Genomic DNA, 11957 nt, shown 5'->3' on the forward strand with positions numbered 1-11957 from the left:
AAAAATCCTCATATGAGGTAGGCGAACCCACTATTATTGACTCTTTCCTTAATAGCCTTTTCCTAAGTAAGCCAGATTTTCCATGACTCGTTACTATCTCCTTTGAAACACTGGCATGTATGTTAACTACTATTGTTCTTGTCTTTTTATGTAGAGAATCTGAGAGTCTTACAATTGGGAATTATAAATTTCTCAACTACATCTTGTTTTAAAAACGTATTTTTAAAAAAATATGAATAAGTTCTCCAGTTATTTCCAAGGATATTAGCCTAGATCAATAATGGCGGCAAAATTCTGTTCATCAGGAAATCCACATTAGAATCTTGGTTCTCTCTACCTAGGGCATCAAGGAAAAATATGTGCCTTCAAGGATTCACACAGCTGTGAATAACTGAGTTCCAGTGTGGTATTATGCAAAATATTGAACTAGAGTAAAAGAATGAGGGTTGAGTTTGGGTAGCCACTTACTTGCTATACGGCCTGAAGTATGTTAAACACTGAGGCACAGTTTCTTCATTTATTAAATAGGGATTCGTAACACCAGATAAACTAACTTGATAGAATTGTGAAAGAGTTTCATTAAGTGTGAAGAATATGTAGAGTGATGTAATAATATTTTTGGCACCGAGGCCATAGTCCTTCCTGAATTCTGCTTAGATTGAGAAGCCTATGTGTTCAATTCAGTGTTGATAAAACGAAAGCCATCGATTTAAATTCCAAATTGCCCAGCTTTGCACTTCTCATGATCACAGATTGCACACAGGTAACAATTCACAAATGCAGGGAATAGATTACAAAGATCAGCAGAATCTACTTAACCCAGATCCACTGCCATTTCAGGAAAACCAAAGATCATGGGACCCAATACCCCTTTTAATATAGCAGTAATTTACTTTTTCCATACATTAGTCCTCAGAATTTTTGGAAATTTATTGTTTTAAAATAAAAAAATCAAAATTCTTATCATATTATCCTTTTATTATCTATTATTGATATCAGTATTGATCTTTAGGATTTTCAGGGCAGGGGAAGGGAGTCCATGTGTTGAAATTTTTTTCCTGAATAATAGTGTATTTACCTAGGCAGTGGGTCCTCCTTCTCTGTATTCCTGTGTTCTACATCTGTGGATTCAACCAACTGAGGATCAAAAATATTCACAACGTAAGCTGGGTGTGGCCAGGCGCCATGGCTCACACCTATAATCCCATCACTTGGGAGGCTGAGGCGGGTGGATCACTTGAGGCCAGGAGTTTGAGACCAACCTGGCCAACATGGTGAAACCCTGTCTCTAATAAAACTACAAAAATTAGCCATGTGTGGTGGCATGCACCTGTAATCCCAGCTTCTCAGGAGGCTGAGGCAGGAGAATCGCATGAACTTGGGAGGCAGAGTCTGCAGTGAGCAGAGATCGTGCCACTGCACACCAGCCTGAGTGACAGAGCGAGACTTGGTCTCAAGAAAAAATAATAATAATAAGCTGCATTTGGGGTATGGCGGTTCATCCCTGTAATCCCAACAATTTGGGAGGCTGAGGTAAAAGGATCGCATGAAGCCAGGAGTTCAAGACCAGCCTGGGCAACATAGCAAGGCCCTGTCTCTAAAATTTTTTTTTTCGATTAGCCAGGCATGGTACACACCTGTGCTCCCAGCTACTAGGGAGCCTGAGGTGGGAGGATCCCTTGAGCCTAGAAGTTCAAGGCTGCAGTAAGCCATGATCATACCACTGCACTCTAGCCTAGGTAATAAAGCAAGGCCCTGGCTTGCTTTCTTTCTATTTAAAAATTTTAAAAAGTATGGTTGCATCTGTACTAAACATATACAGACATTTTTTCCTGTAATTTCCTAAACCATATAGTGTACCAACTATTTACATAGCATAGGCATTGTAATGGATATTATAAGTAATCTAGAGATGATCAAAAGCATACAATGTGCATAGGTTATATGCAAATACCACTATGCCATTTTATGGAAGGGATTTCATGGATTTGGGTATCCAAGCGGTGGGGGGTGGGGACAGATCCTAGAACCAGTCCCTTACAGATACAGAGGGATGATTGTATTAGTATTTTTGTGACACTTTTCTCCACAGCTAGATTGTAAATACACACAGTAATTCCCCTATTGCATATTTCTAACATAGTGACCAAGGAAATTGTTGTAGAGATTTAACACATTTTTATTACTGTATTGTCTTCTTTTGTCTGTATATATGTAACTGAGATGGAAGGCAATACCATACATTATACTGCATGATACATAACCATTCCCTAATAATAGAATATATGATAGCACTAGATTGGTGCTGTCAGCCTGTTAGGTAAAACAGAGCATAGCCATCAAGTCATTCTACTTTCCAGGCAATACGCCAAGAATAGCAGTTGGGAGATGGGATATGTAGTGCTTAGGAGCTTCCCTCAATCTAGCTAAGAAGACTAAACAGGGAGGAAAATTCAAACAATGTCTTAATCGTTAAAACCACATTAAGAAGGCTGTTACAGGCTGGGTGTGGTGGTTTGCACCTGTAATCCCAGCACTTTGGGAGGCCGAGGTGGGTGGATTGCTTGAGGCAAGGGGTTCGAGACCAGCCTGGCCAACATGGCAAAACCCTGTCTCTGTTAAAAATACAAAAATTAACTGAGCATGGTGGTGCATGCCTGTAAGTGCCAGCTACTCGGGAGACTGAGGCATGAGAATTGCTGGAAGCCAGGAGGCGAAGGTTGCAGTGAATGGAGAGCATGCAACTGAACCCCAGCCTGAGTGACAGAGCGAGACTCTGCATCAAAAAAATAAATAAATAAATAAATAAGAAGGCTGTTACAAAATAAGTATCTGATTGGCTGCCAAATCAACAGTACCTCTAGTTTAAAGGACAGAGACAGTTGCAAGCTGGAGCATTTTGAAGAGTTTATGTTTAAATGGACTAAGGAGAGTGTTTGACTGGAATGGTGAATTGGTGTAAGAAGTAGCAGTTAGAAGGTAGGACACATAGTGTTTAGGTCTGTTTTGTGCTACTGTGATGAAATACCTGAGACTGCATAGTTTATAAGGAACAGAAATTTATTTCTTACAGTTCTAGGGGCTGGGAAGTCCAAGATCAAAGCAGTGGCAGGTTTGGCTGTCTGGTTGAGGGCTGCTCTCTCCTTCGAAGATGGAGCCTTGATGCTGTATCTTCTAGGGTGGAGAACACTGTGTCCTTACATTGTGGGAGGCAAAGAAAGTTGAAAAGGGATGAACCCTCTCCATGAAGCCCTTTTATGAGGGCACCTAATCTCAATCATGAGGGTGGTCCCATGACTCAATCTCCTCCTAATGGCCACACCTGCCAACACTTTTGCATTGTGAACTAAGTTATAACATAATTTTTGAAGGGGACAAAAACATTCCAACCATAGCTAATGTTCATCAGAATAAAGCTAAATTTGGTCTTGAAAATAAGTTTTGACCAAAAGGTGTAAACTGCAGTGGTGGGTGCAACATCCAGGAAGTTTCCTTAAATGAGGCAAACCGATTTCTTATTTTTGCTGACTGGATTGAAGACAGAATTTGAGAGCCATCTTGAACCATGAAATGAACTTAGGAATATAGGCCACACATAAGGGAATAACAAGATAAATGGAGCAAAGGTCTTTCATACTATGGAGTGTCAAACCTACCCTGGATCTCTCTGAACATGGGCATCTATTTTGTTTGAGCCCCTTTTATTTTGGGTCATCTGTCACTTGCAGCTGAACCCAATCCTAACTATTATAATGAGTCAATACCCTAAATACTTGGAGAAAGATAGCAGACTTTACCCTGAGAGACTGAGGAACCAATTAATATTTCTGAGAAAGAAAGAATACAGGGTTCCTCATTTTTAGGATACTAATCTAATATGGGTTACAGGGCAAATCAGAAAAGAGAAAAATTTTGTTAGAAGGCTGATAAAGTTGATATCACTTAGGTATAAAGCCTATGATACAGTTTCGCTGTGTCCCCACCCAAATCTCATCTTGAATTCCCATGTGTTGTGGGAGGTACCAGGTGGGAAGTAATTGAATCATGGGGGCAACTCTTTCACGTGATGTTCTCATGATAGTGAATAAGACTCACGAGATCTGATGGTTTCATTGTTTTGTTATGTTTTGCTTTTTTTGAGAAAGAGTCTCTCTCTGTCATCCAGCCTGGAATGCAGTGGCACGATCTCAGCTTACTGCAACCTCTGCCTCCCAAGTTCAAGCCTCAGCTTCCCAGAGTACCTGGGACTACAGGTGTGCACCACCACACCCAGCTTTTTTTTTTTCTTTTTTTGTATTTTTAGTAAAGATGGGGTTTCATCATGTTGGCCAGGCTGGTCTCAAACTCCTGACCTCAGGTGATCTACCTGCCTCAGCCTCCCAAAATGCTGGGATTACAGGTGTAAGCCATCACATCTGGCCAAGATCTGATGGTTTTAAAAACAGGAGTTTTCCTGCACAAACTCATTCTCTCTTTGCCTGCTGCCATCCATGTAAGATGGGACTTGTACCTCCTTGCCTTCTGTCATGATTGTGAGGCTTCCCCAGCCACGTGGAAATGTAAGTCCAATTAAACCTCTTTCTTTCGTAAATTGCCCAGTCTCAGGTATGTCTTTATTAGCAGCATGAAAACAGACTAATACAGCCTAAAACTTACATAACACTGAAACCAAGAGAAGGTTGTAAAACATCTTGAAAGAAAAAGCACTAATATTTTGTTATTAAATATGCTATTTAGGAAGATGTAGGGGGGAAGGTGGATACTAAGCACTTAAGAGAAAAGAGCCAGGTTTTTGAGGTTGGTGGTCTGGGATATAAAGTAAAAAATCATCTATAGGAATAGGGGAGGTAAAAGGATAGATGCAAATTAAGAGGGGTAGAGAAAGAGGTCAGTCAGGAAAGTTATGAAATATTGACTGTACCTTGACATTAGGGGAATCCAAGTGGAATTTCCTACTAAGTATGTTGGCAATAAGAGAAAGCAATCATTAAAAAGTCAGGAAACAACAGATGCTGGAGAGGATGTGGAGAAATAGGAACACTTTTACACTGTTGGTGGGACTGTAAACTAGTTCAATCATTTTGGAAGACAGTGTGGTGTTTACTCAAGGATCTAGAACTAGAAATACCATTTGACCCAGCCATCCCATTACTGGGTATATACCCAAAGGATTATAAATCATGCTACTATAAAGACACATGCACATGTATGTTTATTGCAGCACTATTCACAATAACAAAGATTTGGAACCAACCCAAATGTCCATCAATGATAGACTGGATTAAGAAAATGTGGCACATATACACCATGGAATACTATGCAGCCATAAAAAAGATGAGCTCATGTCCTTTGTAGGGACATGGATGAAGCTGGAAATCATCATTCTCAGCAAACTATCGCAAGGACAGAAAACCAGACACCTCATGTTCTCACTTATAAGTGGGAATTGAACAATGAGAACAATTGGACACAGGGCAGGGAACATCACACACTGGGGGAGGCGGGAGGGATAGCATTAAGAGAAATACCTAATGTAAATGACGAGTTATTGGGTGCAGCACACCAACATGGCACATGTATACATATGTAACAAACCTGCACATTGTGCACATGTACTCTAGAACTTAAAGTATAATAAAATAAAATAAAAATAAATAAATAAAAATTTTGAATTAAAAATAAAAGAAAGAAAAATTAAAAGGCAGCCAAAGAAAAAGACCTAGAAAAGTAAAGTGTGATTTCACAGTGGGCACAACAACTTTACACTAAACTAGAAAACTCTCTTTAGTTATAACATCTAACAAGATGGTGTTCACATTTCTGCATGTGTATTGCTAGCTTTGCATAATGAACCTCAAATCTGTTTTTGATCTGTAATACTTGACTGTTCACCAAAGATGAAATGTTGACATGGATTCTGTGACTAAATTGGGTATTACCAAAACTCTTGGTTGTTACATACATTTCTTATGCCCAATGTTACAAAAGAATCATAACTGAGAAAAACTCATTGACTAAATTCTTTACGTTTGAAATTCCATACAGCTTTCTTAAAGGGAATCTAAGTGCCACATTTGTCCTAAAAGGGAGGCGCCACAAAATAGAGTGTAAAGTTATACAACATATACTTCACACCCCTCCACAGATTCAGCCTCAGGGCAGAAACCATATAAAAGGTGTGACCATCACACCTTTTATTAAAATCCCAAAACAGATGTATGTGACTCCCCAGTCCTTTCAATAGGATGAAAATGGCTCAGAGAAGAGTCCAAAGGCTTTTCTTTCAATAAATAATCCTGAGATAACTGGCAAGCCACATGTAGAAAAATGAAACTGGGTCCTCATCTCTCACCTTATAAAAAAAATCAACTTATGATGGATCAAATACTTAAATCTAAGACCTGAAACCATAAAATTTCTAGAAGATAACATTAGAAAACTCTTCCAGACATTGTCTTAGGTAAAGAATTCATGACTAAGTACCCAAAAGCAAATGCAACAAAAACAAAAATATATAAATGGGACCTAATTAAACTAAAAAGCTTTTGCATAGCAAAAGAAATAGTCAGCAGAGTAAACAGACAACCCACATAGTGGGAAAAAATATTTGTAAACTATGCATGTGACAAAAGGACTAATATCCAGGATCTGCAAGGAACTCAAACAAATCACCAGGAAAAAAACCAAATAACTTAATCAAAAGACATGAATAGGCTATTCTCAAAAGAAGATATAGAAACAGTCAACAAACATATGAAAAAATGCTCAACATCACTAATTATCTGGGAAATGCAAATTGAAACCACAATGAGATACCACCTCACTCCTGCAAGAATGGCCATAATCAAAAAATCAAAAAATAACAGCTGTTGATGTGGATGTTGTGAAAACGGAGTTCTTTTACACTACTGGTGGGAATGTTAACTAGTACAATCACTATGGAAAACAGTATGGAGATTACCTAAAGAACTAAAATTTGAACGGCCATTTGATTGAGCCATCCCACTTCTGGGTATCTGCCCAAAGGAAAAAGAGTCATATGTGAAAAAGAAACATGTACATGCATGTTTATAGCAGCACAATTCACAATTGCAAAAATATGAACCCTCCTAAATGCCCATCAACCAACAAGTGGATAAGGAAAATATGGTATATGTATATATATCATAAATACTACTCAGCCATAAAAAGGAACAAAATAATAGCATTCGCAGCAACCTGGATGGAGCTGGAGGCAATTATACCATGTGAAGTAACTCAGTAATAAAAAACCAAGCATCATATGTTCTCACTTATAAATGGGAGCTAAGCTATGAGGATGCAAAGGTGTAAGAATAATATAATGGACATTGGGGACCCTTGGGGAAGGGTTGGAGGGGGTGAGGGATAAAATACTATATATTGGTGGGCACAGTGTACACTGCTCGGGCGACGGGTATACTAAAATCTCAGAAACTGCCACTAAGGAACTTATTCATGTAACCAAAAACCACCTGTTCCCCAAAAACTACTGAAATAAAATGTTTTAAAATAAAGGCTTTTCTACACCCTTAGACTTTCTCAACTCTGTTTTGCAGTGGAATCAGGGGTAGAGGAGCTTAAAGTCATTGGTTAGCACAGCATAACCTAGTGGAAACAAATACAGCTGTCAATGCATCTGAGAATTATCTTGGTAAATATTGTATCTATTGTTATTGAATTACTGTTATTGGAATTTAATATTGTTAGCGCCCAAGCACAGAATAAAAGAGCAGTGCTTTTGTGCATAGGAATAGATACATGGTTATCAGATAATGATTAGTGAGTCAGCAGATTTAGGATATTTGAGACATGATATTGAAGATCAACTGCTCTAAAAGACTTCCTAAGGATTCATTTCAACCTGAAAACATCCAAGGTAGACATGAGCAGAGCTTATCTTTATTTTAAAGATGAAAAAATAGATTTAAGGGACATTCAGGCATGCAATGACCAGATTCAGGTCCTCCATGATCTTTCTATAACTTCGTACTTCTAAATGAAACACTTCTCAGAAGAGGATTTAATTAGTGCCTATGTCTCTACATACCTGTGATTTTCTTTGTCTTTAATGAAATATGTAAACTCTATTATTGAACAACTTTTAAGACATCCATGACATTCTTTCTAGATGAATATTGTTTTCATTGTTTCCTACTGTCCTCATAGTTTGTGAAATAGTCATTTCTTCCATAATCCTTCTCTACTGCTCAGATTCTCAGCAGGAAATAGAGACAATCTCTTCCTCCATTAATAGATTAGTCCAACATCTCTAGGCAAGAGCTGTCCAGGGGACTTCTCATATTTCACCACAAGATATAAAAATTTACATGTTGGCTCTTTGTTTAGTTTTTTTTTTCTTTTTGTTTTCTTTCTTTCTTTCTTTTTTTTTTTAAGACAGAGTCTCGCTCTATCTTAGGCTGGAGTGCAGTGGCACGATCTTGGCTCACTGCAATCTCTGCCTCCTGTGTTCAAGCGATTCTCCTGCCTCAGCCTCCCAAGTAGCTGGGATTACAGGTGGGCACCACCACGCCTGGCTAATTTTTGTATTTTTAGTAGAGACAGGATTTCACCACTTTGGCAAGGCAGGTCTCAAACTCCTGACCTCGTGATCCTCCGGCCTCGGCCTCCCAAAATGCTGGGATTACAGGTATGAGCCACTGCGCCCAGCCTTTTTTTCCTGTTTTAAAATTAAAACAGTATACTCAACTTAATTCTCAAAAATAAAACAAGTCACTTTTTTTCCCCAGCTAAGCTGACAATTCAGGAATTTTACAAAACGTGTAGGGAGAGGAGAAAGTCTGGTAAATAAGTGTTATTGTATATTATAATGTGGAAGTACTTGTTTCACATCACTGATTTTGCAATGCAGTAAAACTATTCATTTGCAGAAAGCACTTCCTCAAATTAATGAATATTATGAATTATACTGCACTTAAACATAAATGGAGTATAAACATATATTAGATGTATAAATATAAACATATAACAAATTTATAATACTTTTACATATGAATATATATAAAACTCCAAGTGGCTGCTAATCCATGTTGTCAAAAACAAATACTAGTACATTTGCTTTTTTAAAAAAAAGATTTATAATAGCATTATTTGAAAATTTATCAAAGCTCAAGAATTTAAAAAATATATGTTTGAAAATTTCTACATTTTGTGTTCTCTAAATTGGCTTATAAACATTCTTTATGGATAGTTCAAACTATAGTTTTTTTTTTTTTTTTTTGAGATGGAGTCTTGCTTTGTCACCCAGGCTGGAGTGCAGTGGCACCATCTCAGCCCACTGCAACCTCCACCTCCTGGGTCCAAACGATTCTTTTGCCTCAGCCTCCCAAGTAGCTGAGACTACAGGCACTTGCCACCACGCCCGGCTAATTTTTCTATTTTTGTGGAGATGGGGTTTCACCGTGTTGGTCAGGCTGGTCTCAAACTCCTGACCTCAAGTGATCCACCCGCTTCGGCCTCCCAAAGTGCTGGGATTACAGGCGTGAGCCACCGCGCCTGGTCCAAACTATAGTTAAATTTCCAAAGACATGTTGAAAATTCCAGACGACTAGTACCTGAAATATTGCAGCTCTGTTCTTGGTTGGCTGTGGCAATTTGATTGTCCTAAATGCTTGGAGACATAACTTGAAACTACAGTTATAATCAAGCAACATTTTTATTCGGACTGCATATTTTGGAGGTGGCCAAATCTCCCCAAGTCACCCCTACATGCTGAAATTTGTTTTGAATGATAGCTAATGTAAAAATGTAGTCTTTTTTTTTTTTTTTTTGAGACAGAGTTTCGCTCTTGTTGCCCGGGCTGGAGTGCAATGGTGTGATCTCAGCTCACTGAAACCTCTGCCTCCCAGGTTCAAGCGATTCTCCTGACTCAGCCTCCAGAGTAGCTGGGATTACAGGTGCCCACCACCACACCTGGCTAAGTTTTGTGTTTTTATTAGAGACAGGGTTTCGCCATGTTGGCGAGACTGGTCTCGAACTCCTGACCTCAGGTGATCCGCCCACTTTGGCCTCCCAAAGTGCTGGGATTACAGGTGTGAGCCATTGTGCCTGGCCCATTCATTTTTAAAATTGTAGCTGTCATTAGCTTCCTCACTCCATTTGCTTCTCACATTTCCAAAACCTACTTTGAGTGGACAAGGCACCATTGCACTTACATGATCTTCATATGGATTATGGATTATAAATATGTATATAAACATTGGAGTAAAAACACTGAAGAATACGAAGTAGGTAATCAAAGCCCTGAATGGCTGAGACTGGCTCACTGTTCACCAGACCCATTTCTTCTTCCTATGAGGGGTGGCCATGTGATGGGTTCTTGTCAATGTGTCTAGAAGTGACGTGTTATTTCAACATAGAGGCTTTTAAAAAGTAGGTATGCCTCCTATGCCTTCTTTTTCTGTATTTGAGAGTTGTACACATATGACTCCACAGCATAGAAGAGGTTAAATTCACAAGATTGATCACGTGAAAGGATACCTGACAATCAGGAACACTGACACTTAAATTGTGTTAAGCCATCACAATTTTGTTGTTGTTTTTTTTTGTTATAGTAGTTAGACTTCCCTAACTAGTATGCCTGGTCTACAGTCACAGCACAATCAATGTAAAGACATTTTAAAGAGATTTATATCTATGTAATAATTCATTATTAGGACACTAGTCTCATTTGCTAATTAGTATATAATAGAAGAAGTTTCGTCAAACATTTTCTCCTAAATAACCCTTATTTTAATCATTCTTTACTTTTAAAAAGACTGTGCTTTGCAAAAATAAGAAGAAAATTATTCACAAGGTTATTTATTGTGGCATTTGCAACAGCAAGTGATTGGAAAGAACTATCATATGATCATTGATAGATAACTTAGTGAAAAATATATGGTACATCGACCCAATGACGTAGGATGGAGCACTGAAAAGTAATGAGGAAAATATTTACACACAAATATAGAGCGATCTCCAGGATGTATTATTAAGTGAAAGAAATAAAGTGCAGCAAAGGGTATGTAGTAAATTATGTGAGGGATAAAATGTTGCATAAATGGTCACATTTACAAAACAACAATAATGGATGAATAAATGAAAAATTAATAAAAATTATTACAGTGAATGGAAGGGCAGAGAGGACAGAGAAAAAGTTTGAAGACTCTTTCACTGGCCAAAATGGAGTAAACTGAGCATCAAAAATAATAATGAACACAAGTTTGAGTCAAACCTATTCCTGCTGAATTTTTAAAAAGTAATGAGTTCAAATTGAAGAGAAAAAAGAGTTCAGAGAGAAGACAGAGGAGGAGAAAGAAAAAGGTAGAAGGAGAGGAGAAGAGAGAAAAAAAAATTTGCTGGATGCTGTTGGAAGTGTCCACAGCACCAATTCATTACTCATATCTCAAGACTGATAATTAAAGGTGAAGAAGTAGGCCAGGCAAGGTGGCTCCCGCCTGTAATTCCAACACTTAGGGAGGCTGAAGAGGAGGATTGCTTGAGCCCAAGAGTTAGAGATCAGCCTGGGCAACACAGTGAGATCTCTTCTCTAAAAAAAAAAAATTAGCTGGGCACAGTGGCACATGCCTGTGGTCCCAGCTGCTCTGGAGGCTGAGGTGGCAGGAGGATTGCTTGAGCCAAGGAGGTTGAGGCTGCAGTGAGCCATGTGACAGAGTGAGATCTTGTCTCAAATAAATAGATATAAATAAAGGTGAAAAAATAAGCATTTATCCTGTCTGTATGCTATGAATTATGTTTCAGTTTGTACTGAACTAACTGATGAGAAAAATTTCTCTGAACAAAAGAATCTCAGCTAATAAATGCAGAAGAAATAATAGAATTTTTTTAAAATCTCAATTTTTAACCCTCACATGAATCATTTAAAGGTCATTAATCTACTGTAAAATCATTAGATGAAAGTTTAGGAAATTTACCAT

The sequence above is a fragment of the Pongo pygmaeus genome, chromosome 3 (assembly GCF_028885625.2).
Source record: "Pongo pygmaeus isolate AG05252 chromosome 3, NHGRI_mPonPyg2-v2.0_pri, whole genome shotgun sequence".
Classification (NCBI taxonomy): domain Eukaryota; kingdom Metazoa; phylum Chordata; class Mammalia; order Primates; family Hominidae; genus Pongo; species Pongo pygmaeus.